The sequence below is a fragment of the Sciurus carolinensis genome, chromosome 14, assembly GCF_902686445.1.
Source record: "Sciurus carolinensis chromosome 14, mSciCar1.2, whole genome shotgun sequence".
Taxonomy (NCBI): Eukaryota; Metazoa; Chordata; class Mammalia; order Rodentia; family Sciuridae; genus Sciurus; species Sciurus carolinensis.
Window position 1 is genome coordinate 85123070 of NC_062226.1, and position 13596 is coordinate 85136665.

A 13596-nucleotide genomic window follows, 5' to 3' on the forward strand; every position below is an offset into this window, starting at 1 on the left:
TTATATACCTATAATGAATTGGCTGTTCTTTGGTTGGTCTAGATACAAGTTCCTTTGTTGGCTATGTGGTTGCAAATATATTCTATTTTGTAGTTTCTTTTCATCCTTTTAACATGATCTTTCACAGAATAAACATTTTTAATTCGATGAAGTCCAACTTACCCTTTTTTCTTCTTATGGATTATACTTTTCATGTCAGATCTATGAGCTCTTCACCTAGCCTTAGGTCTGAAAAAATTCTTCCATGCTTCTTTTTTAAACATTTCATAATTTTACATTTAAGTCCATAATCCACTTTGCAATTTTTGCATAAGGTGTGAGGTTTAGGTTGAGGTCTTTTTGTTGTTCTTGTTTGTTTGCTATGGATATCCACTTGTGTGGATGTTTATGAAAAAAAAATGTGGCTAATTGTTCCTACCACCCATGACATTGCTTTACTTAAGTTATCACAAAACTTCTTGAATAACAGACAAGGAGATGGCATGAAGACACAGTCATGGTATCTATTTTTATACCTAGGGGAGGGTCTTAAATAAGCAGTCACATAACAAATGTAGCTTGCAGACAAATTTATCACACACAGTGTTTTTTAAAAATATTTTGTATAATGACTTCATTTCCTTTGTATATAAACCCGTAATGGGAGTGCAGGATCATATGGTTATTCTATTTTCAGTTTTTTGAGGAACCTCCATACTGCTTTCCATAATGTCTGTACTAATTTACATATAGCTAGATAGGAGAAATAAGTTCTAGCATACTAATTAGCTCTAGTGCATGGTGGAGTAACTATAGTTCATAATAATTTTATGTGTATTTCAAAATAATGAAATAACTGAAAGTTCTCAACATATAGAATAATAAATGTTTAAGGAGATGGTAGTGTTAATTATCCTGATCTGATCATTATATATTAGGAACTTATATTGAATTATATCATATGCATAAGTACATATAAGAATTATGTGCCAATAAAAACTAAAAAATAAACCAAAATTATGTTGAACCAACTTGGAACACTTGAAGATTTTATGCGCAAATGTAGATTTGTGGATTCTTTTTTTTTTTTTAAGTCAAAAGATTCAGTAATAGTGTACTCACATTCCCATCTGACCACCATGTCCATGAGTTGAGGTCCTCCCTTCAGTGGGACATGCTCTCTTCAGTTCACACAATCTCCACTAGTCCCTGTTGATGCCCTAATCCTGAGGGGCCCTTGTCTGTGTCACTTTTTATTTTATTTTTCTTATATTATTGCTTTAGTTGACCAAAGCTTGTTCCTTCAGACTTTTGCATTTTTCACCACCTTAGGTTTCTCCTCTTGGCTTGTAGTCCTTTATTTCTTTCCTTCCATAGTCCCAAACTTTCTCCTTTGTTCTTTCTGCTTTTTTTTTTTTTTTTAAGCCCAATTTTAACTTTGGCAGTAAAGTATTACCTGAGAGTGCCCTTAACTGGGTGTGAATTGTGAATTGGCTCCAAAGGACTCCCACCCAATGTGAAGTTTTGCATGCAGTGCATTATTTGTGAGTGCTTGATTTCCAACACGAAGTTGGTGATAGGGAACAGAGATACTAGTTCATACCTTCATTATTAAGTGCCCACCCTCCAGAAATTGGCCACTGAACCCAGTCAATAAAGTGTAAAACAGTGGCGTTTGAACTATACTTTTTCTTGGAGTCATTGAAAAAAAAAAATTGGCTTTCAACTATGGAATGACTCATGGCATTCTGGAGAAAGAAGGACAAGAAAGAGCAATATCAAAGGATGGGAAATTTCAAAAGCTTCTGGGAAACCTAGGTCAGGGAACATCGCACCTGGACTCCAAGGCCCTCTTCCCTCAAACCCCACAAATCACACTTGATTCCAGAAGAAACCATGACAGCAAAGATAACCATCTTGAGCACAAGATGGCAGTCTTACCTCTGCTTCCCTGCCTGTGGCTGTCTGGAGAAAAGTGATAGGAAACAGAGCGGAAACAAAATTGCCTGTGTTGCTGAGAAATACTGAAAAATAAACAGTAATCAAGAAGAGTGATTAGGGAAGGAAAGAGATTAAAAATAAATGCAAGTGATTTTGTGTTTTGTTTTGCTTTTGTTTTAAAATTTGGCTCGACTTGAGCCCTGTGCTGAACACATGTGGGCTTGAATCTCACATGTGCTTTTAGGCTCAGATCTAGAACAAAGACCTAGAAAACTCAGGATCTGTAGAAGGAAGTAAATACCATATGTGCTATGGAGGAGGCAGACAAAGGATCCAGGTTCTGGATGGAGGGGTCTTGGGCTAGGTTCTGATGACCTCTTTATAGTGATCTTACAAAAGTAAGATAATGGAGAATTTCCTTTTTTTGTACAGAGATCTGTGCCAAACTTTTGCAAGGTTATAGTTGGGCTTCCACTCGTATGTAGATGTTAAACAGAAGAGTTAAAGAGAAGCTCTGGCATGTCCTCATTCCCCCAACTCTTTCCTTCTCTCCCCCACTGAAAACTAACTACACTGGATCACATCTTTTGCAAAGAAAATTATAACCCAGAATGAAAAGGAGGATGAAGAGGAAGGGCTCAGTTAACAAATAACTTTGTGGCATTCTCTAAAGAGGCAACCAGTGTTGCCCAGGCAGTATGGAGTTTATCTGAGCCTTATAGCCACCCTTATAATTTTGGTGTCAAAACACCAAAGCAAAAGCAATTGGCAAGCACTGGGGTAAAATGAGGTAACGCTGCCTTTCTACTCTTTATGACAGCAAGCAGCAGGGAGTCCCTTTTATGGGCAAAAGTGGTAGCTTCTCAGTGGGGTCATTCTTCCATACTGGAAAGGATAGGCTACTTTTAATCCTTGTTGATGCACAATTAAGCCTCCTTTGCATGGCTTTCTTCACTTAAAAAAAATGAGGCCAATTAAGGCAATACAATCACTTTGGGAGGAAATACGCTTTATGTGAAGAAAGTTTCAAACTTAAACTTCAGATATTTGAAGATAATATCTAATTAGTCATCCAAGAGCCCTGTGAGATGGAAGGGTGATAACCCTGCCCCATTTGTTAAATGTGGGACTGCAGGCACAGAAAGACAAGCTTGTAGCCTAAAACCACACTACACTTTTGCCCCATAAACAATCCTGTGATCTTTCATCTTTGCTCGAATACCATTTATTCGATTATTTATTGAACCAAGAGTTCAAAGGACACTGGGGAATACGAACTAAAGGCAGTGTCTGATAATGACTTTGAAAGGTGAGACCCTGGGAATGACTGTCAAGATGTTCCCTCCCAATCTCAAGAGCTCTATATGGCACACTTTCTTCAAGTTCAAGTTAAAGAGAATTGATTTTTTTGTTTTGGTTGAACACAAACATTGAGGATTTGATAATAGTCTTTGAAAAATGTTAAAAATATTCTAGAATACTAACAATCTAGAATTAGCTTAATTTGCCCTCAGAAATTGAATTATCCTGTGAGAACAAATTTTCCTCTTTATCTTACATATGAAACTGAGAAGAAATGGGCTGTAGGAGAACTTCTCTCCTTCTCTCATCTCCAGGACCTTCTCCTTAATCCATAGGAAACCTTGTCCTATGAACAGACATCTTCTGGGTGGTAGAGAAGAATTCCTGAAACTTTAAAAGTGCAACTTGGGGAAGGTAAAAGATGCAGTTTATATGTTTAGAAATGGCTCTGCAGAATTCTAGGACTTCTAGACCGAAAAGAGGTATTTCTATTATAAGGCATGAGGTCAATCAACTGACAACAGGTGGAAAAACAACAGAGTCTCAAGAAGAGGTAGATTTCATTGTACAAAATAACTTGTTTTCTGTTTTTTCTTTGCTGGTATGACTTCAGAATGGCAATTCTGATATGGATTTAATCTCCATAAGGCTTTCTATTCATTATATTTAGAATAGAACAGTTCTAAGTTCATCTAAAGCCCAAGGGTAGAGTCCTGCAGGATAGGGAAGAAGGAAGAACAGAAGATGTCCACACGTGAAAATACTTGGAAAAGTGTCAGGGCCTGTCATATTGCAGGTCTTGGCAGCAATCTCCAAACATCCTCCAGACAAGCTGTTGCACTGGTGAGGGTGGACTGGCCACAGGGCAGACTGATCAGAACAAAAGGAAGTAGTGAGAAAGAAGTCACCATGTCATCTTAAGGTCTCTCCTGAGAGCAAGAGGTCAGTGTACCCAGTTGGTGCTAATTTTCTTGGGAGAAGAGAAAGAGGGTGTAGGCATGGCTACTACTTGGGCAGCATGTGGTTCCTCCTACATGCCATATTGTTTCCAGCCTCCTTGCATTTGCTCTTGCCATCCTCCTGGTCATTCTCCTGGAGAACTGAAGTGCATTCTTAAAGACTCAGTTCAAAGATCATTGCCTCCCTGGAACTTCACCTGAATCCTGAGGGAGCTCTATGGTCCTCCTTTGTCTCTTACAGCCTGCAATGCATGCCTTCAGTTTTACATATGGAAATTGAAATTATCTAGGGTCACATGATTCCTCCCATAGGACTTTAAGTTCTTAGAAGACAGAAATTGCATTTTATTATTATTTATATTTCCAGTGCTTAGTAGTCTGCGAATTGATTTGAAGAGAACTGGAAGTCTGTTGACTAAGGACCCCCACCTCCAAATACTTCCCTGGAAGTCAGGGCATGGAAATTGATGTTGATGGCTCTCCACTAACTTGTAGATGGTCTTAAGTTAGTCCTGGCCTGCCTTTAGAAAGTTTTAGGAACACCAAAAACATTTCCTGCTCAAATAATAGCCATACATTATTGTTTGTATAACTATATAAATTATACTTTTGATGCAGGGCAACTACTTTTCTAATTGCAGGATAATTAATTAGTTATGTAATAAAGATAACAATCTGCATAGAGAAATGTAATAGATGTGGAGATGATTTTGTAATCAGAGCAAATGGGGAGCTATATTTCTATGTCTTTCTCATAAGTCCTAGGTCATCAGAGCTGAAAAGGACCAATGAGATTACCTAGTTCTTCATGGTTATGATTATCTACTGCTGTGTAGGAAACTACTGAAATTTAGTGGCTTAAAACAACAGCCATTTTTTTCTCCCTCACAAGTCTCTGAGTCAGAGATTCAGGCAGGGTCAGCCAATTCTTTCTTCCTGGGTAGCATCCATGAAAGTCACTCAGTGGTGTTCAAATGGTGGATGACCTGGTCTGGAGGACCCAAGAGGCATTTTTCACATGCATGGTGTCTAGACAGGGATGTCTGGAAGGCTGGACTCTGCAGGGACTGTTGGTTGATGTTCTTTCCAGTGTGAAGGCCTCAGAGTGTTGGACAACTTACATGGTAGTCCAGGATTCCAAGAGTGAGTCTTCTGGTGAATTGGCCTTAGAAGTCACATAGTGACAACTTTACTAATTTACACTGGTTGAGGAACTAGCTGCAAGGGAAAAGATCACAGTGCACTTCTCAAGGGGAGTAGTGTCAAAAAATCCACATCCTCATTTTAGAGCTAGGTAGACCCAAAGCTTAGGAAATGGACCTTATTTGTCAAAAAACACCACACAAACTTCAAAGTGACAGTGATGATTGAAACTCATGCCTAATAATTTCTGTAACAAAGGTGAAAATATTGCTGCAATAGTCCCTGTGGTGTAATGGAGGCTAAGATTATGTTTCTAGTGAAAGAGTGTTCACTCTGTTTTTTTCTGAGAGAAAAAGAATATTAGATAAAGTCACCACTAAAAAGAATGAACACAGACTGTGTACTCCCTATAGATTTTTTTAGCATAAAGGTCAAAATTAGAGCTATCCTTAGAAATGAAAATTAAGGCAGTAGAATTTGTCATTCACAATATTATATATATATTCACTAATGTAGTTCTATGTCAAAAGATGACTTTAGACTTGACTTGGGGTGGGGGAGCAATGTCGCAAAATTATCTCTGTGTCTTTCCTTAAGGACAGAGAGGGAAATGGTTATCTTTGAATTGTTATTGAATGCTGTTTTAACTTAAGAATGATGCAATCAGGAAAATCAAGACAGTGTCTTATGGAATTTGAGGTTCAATTTAGGAAACTGTGGTCAGTACTGATAGTTGCCCCGTAGTCCTGTTCTTCCTTTCTTCTCTTGAGAAACCTTCTCTTCAAATTTCTCAGAATACTTGGTCACACACCCAGTTAATAGTTATATGCACTTCAACCTCTTCTGAAGTGAGAGTGTAGTTATTTGACTAAGTTCTTATCAGAGCTGTTATCAGAAAACCGTGTGATTGATACATATATATATTTCCTTAGAAGGAAAACAATGGCCATTTTTTACTCCCTTTTCTTTCTGCAGGCTGGGATGTCAACTTTGACCATGTAGAAGAGGATTAATGCTTAGAATATGGTGGAAGAACCAAGATAAAGGGGCCTGGAACTATAAAGCCATGGAGCAGAGCAAAGGATCTTTCCTGGAATATGCATCCATTCTGAAATGTAACATAAGAAATTTTCTACTGAGTTACCAAATTTGGTGGGGGGGATGGGGATCTCTTTACTGAAGCACCTTAAACCTTACCCTACCTATTATACAAATGAAAGAACTTAGGTATATAGGCTTCCAACACAGGTGGTCCACATTTCTTCCAGTTGAAAGCACAACTTTTAAAGAGAGGACATAGGAACAGGGTGAACAACTCCCTTAATTAAAAAAAAAAAAAAAAAAAAAGCACAGCACAAATTTTAGCATTCGAAAGGAAAGGTGGGTCAGGCAACTCTGATTCTGTTCCCTTGATCCTCTTTTTTGTGAGGAGTCTCCCTCTTTGATCATTGATGATACCATTGTCCTGACTCTCATGAAATGTCAGTCAGATATAGGGTTCCCTAGAATGTGATAGGTGAGGAGGACAGGAACATTTATGAGAGGGCCATGGAAACCTACAAGACTGATCCGGCTGTAGTGCTGGAGATTATTCTGACTAAATATGAGATGCTGAGAAGACTGTTATATATTATACACTTTGGGGAACAGATTACATGTTTTTAAGAAAAAAAAAATACATAAAATTCTTTGACAGTATCACCCTAAGAGAAGATATTGATTTGAGAAGGTAAGTTCTAAAATGTAAATTCTGACCACACAGCCAAGAATAATCCTCAGAAGGAAGAAAATGAGGTTCTGCTTAACTATGCTGTGGATTCTGGTGTGGAAGAAGATGGCCAAGTTTTGAACATAATAGAGCAGCACAAATCTGTTAAAACTGTGGCAGAAGAACAGAAAATCAGACTGCATTAAAGTTATAAAAGAAAACACAGAGAACAACAACAAAAAAAAAAACACGATTATTTGAATCAGACTTAGAGTAAGAAGAAGAGGAATGAAGAGAGAACATTCTATCATTTAAATCATAGTTTACCCCAACTTCTTATAAAAAAAAATATAAAAGAAATTGCATAGTAGGTTCCTCTAAAACTAGAACATTACAGAAAATCTGAATACATTTAAAAAATCTCCAAACTGTTTAATAGCTTCCTAAAATTTTTTTTGTAAGTTCTAATGGAATTCTAATGGAAACAAGAAATTGGTGGTAAGGTGGGTCAAAGTCAGTATTTCTTGCTTTTAAAACTGCTTTCTTGAGGTCTGATTAACATATTAATAAATTAAATGTATTTAAGCATACATTTTCTTAGATTGAAGCCATCACCACATGGTGATGGTGGTGATCTATCATGATGGTGATCTATCAATTCTCAGTTTCCTTGTGCCCTTGGTCAAGTCTCCCTCTGGCTTCTCCTTCCCTCTCCTTCCACCACTCACCAGTAATCATGGATTTGCTTATTGTCATGATTGATTGTATTTTTTAGGGTTTTATAAAAATGGAATCACAGTCTATATAATTCTTTTTATTTGGCTTCTTCACTCAGCATACTTATTTTGAGATTCATCTATATGGTTTTGAGTATCAATAGTTCATTGCTATTCATTGTCTGGATATGCCACATTTTTTAAAAAAAAAATTCACCTATCAATGACTATTTGGATCATTTCCAGTTGTGACTATACTCACAAAGGTGCTATGAATATTCATGTAAAATCTTTGTGTGGACATATACTTTCATTTCTCTTAGGTAAATATATAAAAGTGAAATGGCCAGATCATATCATGGAATACTTATTGAGCACATATTAGGTACTAAACACCTCTAACACATAACATATTAATCTTTACACAATGCCATGGGACCAGAATTGCTTTCCCTGTTTAAAAAAATTATAGACAGATAATAATTGGGAATCTTCTCACGACCAGTGCTGTTTTGGTACATTTGTGCATTGAACATCTTAAGTTATCCATCATCTCATACATTCTTTCTTTGTGAGGTGGGCATTCGAAATTCTTTCTCTATTTTGGATTATGTGATACAATATGGTTAACTATAGTCCTCCTCTGTATAATAGAATATTAACCCTTATTCCTCCTACCTGACTGAATTTGTACACGTTAAGCAATCTCTACTCATATCATGGCTACCCCTTCTCTCCTCAGCCTCTGGCAACTGTTACTCTGTGCACTAACTCTATGAACTCAACTTTTTCAGATTCCACATATGAGGGAAATCATGTGGTATTTGTCTTTCAGTGTCTGACTGATTTTGCTTAATGTTTATGATCTCTGTTTCCATCCATGTTGCTGCAAATGACAGAATTTTGTCAATTTTAATGGTGAGTAGTATTCCATTGTATAAATATACACCATATTTTCTTTGTCTATTCATCCATCAATGTATAACTCTGTGGATTCCATGTTTTGGCTACTGTGAATAGTGTGCTACAATAAAACTGAGTGCAGTTATCTTTTAGTATACTAATTTTATTTCCTTTAGATAAATATCCAGTAGTGGGATTGCTGAGCCACATAACAGGTCTATTTTTAATTGATTAAGTTTCATGTTACTTTCCATAATATACATTCCTGCCAACAGTGTAATAAGAGTTAACATTTCACTATAGATTTACTAGTCCTTGTCACTTTTTTTTTGTCTTAAGAGTTACCCTTTTTCTATGACTACTAGTCTTTGTTAGTTTTTGTGTTTTCACTGAAAGCCATGTTAATTGGGGTGAGGTATCTTCTCATTGTGTTTTTTTTTTTTTTGCTGGGGGGTAGTACCAGGGATTGAACTCAGGGTCACCCAACCACTGAGCCACATCCCCAGACACAGTTTGTATTTTATTTAGAGATGGTCTCATTGAGTTGCTTAGTGCCTTGCTTTTGCTGAGACTGACTTTGAACTCGAGATCCTGCTTCCTCAGCCTCCTGAGCCTCTGGGATTACAGGTGAGTGCTACTGCACCCATTTCATGTGGTTTTGACTTGAATTTCCCTGATGATTAGTGACACTGAATATTTTATGTACTCTGTTAGCCATTCATATATCTTTTTCTGAGAAATATCTATTCAGATCATTTGTCCATTTTAAATTGGATTATTATTGTTATTAATGTTATTTGTTGCTGAATTTTTTGAGTTCCTTGCATATGTTGGCTATTAATTTCTTATCAGATAACTGTTTTGAAAATATTTTCTCCCATTCCATAGGTTCTCTTCATTTTGTCGATTATTTCTTTGCTTCAAAAAAAAACTTTTAGCTTGATATCATCTCATTTGTTTATTTTTTCTTTTGCTATCTGTGCACTTATGTTCTTGTCCAAAAAGTTCTTGCTTAAATTACTCTGATAGAGTATTTCTCCTATATTTTCTTTTAGTAGTTTTATAGTTTTGTTTTCTTTTCCATTTAAGGCTTTAATCCATTTTGAGTTGATTTTTGCATACTATGAGAGATAGAGATGTAGTATCACTCTCCTAGTATTGCATTTTGAAATATAAAAAGTCAATGTAGGAATCAGGTTTCCCAGTAACTTGGCTTATATGAATGTTCTTGATGCCTTTAATGAAAAGTATTTGACAATAAGTGTATGAGTTTATTTTTGCATTCTTTGTTCTGTTCTGTTCATCTATGTGTCCCTTTTTTATGCCAGTGTATTTTAAAATCAGGTAGTGTGGTGTGCTAAGTATATGTGAAACTTTTAAAGAAATTGTTCTTCTTTTCCAAGCAGCTATGCCATTTTACACTCCCATCTTTGTGTGTGAGAGTTCCAGTTGCTCCATATTTTTACCAACACTAGGCTAGGTCAAACTCTTAAATTTAACCTATACTGATTAGATTATAAGAATTTCATTGTAGTTTGAATTTGCATTTCTCCAATTACTAATGATATCTTTTTATGTATTATTTCCAATTGCATATCTTCTTTGATAAAAAAAACTCATTTACACACTTTAAAAATTATTTTGTTTTACTTTTTGGTACTGGGATTAAACCCTGGGGCATGTTACCCTTGAGATATATTTTCAGTCCTTTTTACTTTTATTTTGAGACGGGTCTTACTGAGTTGCTGAGGCTGGGCTTGAACTTGTGATTCTCCTGCCTCAGCCTCCCAAATTGCAAGGATAAAATTATTTTATTATTATTAATATTGTTATTATTATCAAGTTTTGAGAATTCTTTAAATAATTTAATATAAGTTATATATCAGATGTATTATTTTCAAATATTTCTCCCATTAGGTGATTTGTCATTCTTTAAAGTATCCTTTTCTTCTTTAATAAATTCTTTAATAAATTCTTCTTCAAGAGCAGAATTTATTAATTTTTATAACATCAATTATCAATCTTTTCCCTTTTATAGATTGTTTTATTTCTTAATATTTCATATTTTTGATGTTATAATTGGTATATAAAAATGCAATCCATTATTGTTTATAGAAATAAAATTGATTTGTAAAGATTCCACTGATATCCTTCAAACTTGATAATTCACTTATTTTTCTGAGTGGCTTTTTTGTAAACTTTATTGAATTTTCTATATAGATTATGTTGTCTGTTCATAAAAAATGTTTTATTCTTCTTTTGTAGTCTTTTTATATCTCTGGTTTATTTCACTGACTAAAATATCCAGCACAAAGTTGAATAGAAAGATAAAAGTAGATCTCCCAGTTTTCTTTATAACAAGGCAAAGGCGTTCTGACTTCTACTTTAAGTGTTATGTTAGCTATAGGAGTTTTCTTTGTGGAAAGACTTTTATAAATAAATTTAATTTCTGTGAGCTTTGTTAGATTTTATTTCTCATACAATGTGTTCATTAAGTTGTCAAATTTATTTGCATAAAGTCGTTCATAGTACACCCTCACTATTTTGTCAATATTTATAGAATATCTAGTGTTTTCACTAATCTCATTTCTGTTATTCGTAATTTGTGGCTTCTCTCTTTTATTCCAGATCAGTCTGGTTAGATGTTTATAAATTTTACTTGATCTTTACAAAGAGTGAGCTCTTGGTTTTGTTGATTTCCCTTTTTTTTTTCTTGTTATTTTCTTTGACCTGTTTCATTTTCTCTCTTCTTCTTACCTTCTGTTTCATTTACTTTTCTTTTCCTGATTTCCTATGATAGAAGCTGAAGTAATTGAGACCTTTGTTCTTTTCTAATATAAGCACTTAGCGCTTTGAAATTCTCCCTAAGCACTGGTTTAGTGGTATCTCACACATTCTGTAATATGCTGCATGTGCTGATCAGTGTGCTCTTCTGAGTACTTCAGTGGGACCCTCTTCAGAGCTCTGGAATTCTCACTCTGGAATTCTCCCCTCCTTGCTACTCTGTCCTGTGAACTCTGTTCTCTTTGATTTCCCTGATGCTTTATGATGTCTCCTCAACTCAGGGAGTTGAACCCTACCTAGTTTCCTTTCTGAGCCACAGACTTCATTGTGTTATGCTCACTGTCTTAAAAAAAAAAAACAAACCAAACCTTTGTTCCATATTTTGTTCAGTGTGTTAGTTATTTGGGAGAATAAATCTGTTCCCTATTACTCCACAAGACTCAGAAGCAGAAGTTGGCAGTATTTTGTTACTTTTTACAACCCAGTATTGGATGCTAACATCAATTTACTAGGTTATTACAAGCATTAAAAAGTGAAATGCTCTAGAAAAGAAGTATTAGTACATTTCATGTATTAAGGGTAAATAAGTTTTGTTGTGAAACTTTTTTTTGTTTTAAAGCTATATGCATTTGTGAAGGTGTGCATTGGATTATGATGTAAAAGACATTTCCTATCATGGTCATGAACATGGTCCTGGTCCTGGTCATGGTCATAATATTTTGAGAAACACTGCTGTAGGTACATCATGGTCCAGTAGAAGCAGGAACCTGTAACACTTAGTTCTCCATTCCTGCATTGAAGGGATCTGTTTCATACTATCCATCTGAAAAATGTTCATCATGACCTGAACCATGATGAAAGCCATGATCTGAGAAACCCTGAAATGCTCCCTGGGAAATAACTGGTAGGTCTTTTTTTCTCCCATATTTTTTAATTCATGCATTATAATTACACATAATGGTGGGATGCATTGTTACATATTCATACATGCACACAGCTTGCAGGTCTTAAAAGTGAGATAGATCCACAGTTCTACCATTTAAGAAATAGTTATTGTCAGTGTATTCTACATAATGTGCATGCTAATGTTGTTTCCAGCATGAATGAAAGGGAGCCATCCCCAGATCAGTGCTAGAATGTATATGGGTATCAGATAAGTCAGAAAGTAAGGTTTTAAGAAGTGTTATAAGAGCTCAGAGCACAGAGATATTCAGACTTGTGGAGTTGAGAAGGAGTACGTCCAGGAGTAATTATTCAGGGGTTGTGCAGAGCTAGAGGTCAAGAAAGTTAAATTTTAATTTTAGTTTACTTTTCAACACACACATTTTAACACCTACTATGTCCTTGAGTTATATCAATGAAAAAAGCATCTCTCTCTGTATATGTATATCTCTCTATATATCTGTATATGTATATACATACCTATACATATGCATGCATATACATATGGTGAATAAATGGTAAATGATCTGGTAAAAGGTCAAAGAACTATGGACAAAATAGTAAAGCAGGGAAAGAATGATTAGAAGTGGGGCAGCTTCAAATTTTAAGTGGGAGATACTCAATGGGATGTATTTCTAATCTAAATGCAATATTATATATCTATTCTAATATGAATTCTGCAAACATTCCAAAATAATTAGAATCTTCTCATCTACAAACCACTCCAAAACTTAGTCCTTTGGATGCTGCATTGACACTGCAGCCACTAAGGGTACAAATGTGCCATTTTGGAAAAATATGGGGTGATATGAAAGATGTGGGTAATTGCAAATAGACCTCTACCCTGAATATTCCACAGGGCTTCTTCACTTAAAAGACACTGACAACACAGGCAGAGTTTCACTGTGTGACCTGGATCAGGACGTTTTGCCTTTGACTCCTTCCTTGCCACATCCTCATCCGGCGAATGAAGGCTGAGTTGAGGAATGAACTTCACAATCTGACTGTTCAGCACCCATAGTCATCGTGGGGAAGTACACCTGCTGGCCTTATCTTTGCGGTCTGCAGAGAGATATTTTGTGTACTGTTCGAGGATTCCCATGGTTTCACTCAGTGGCCGGAGTGTGTATAACAGCCCCGCTAGATGTTTTTCGTTGCCTTGTAATATTTAAGGCGTCATGGAGATCTGAGCATTCATTCTGACATTGATTTCTCCATC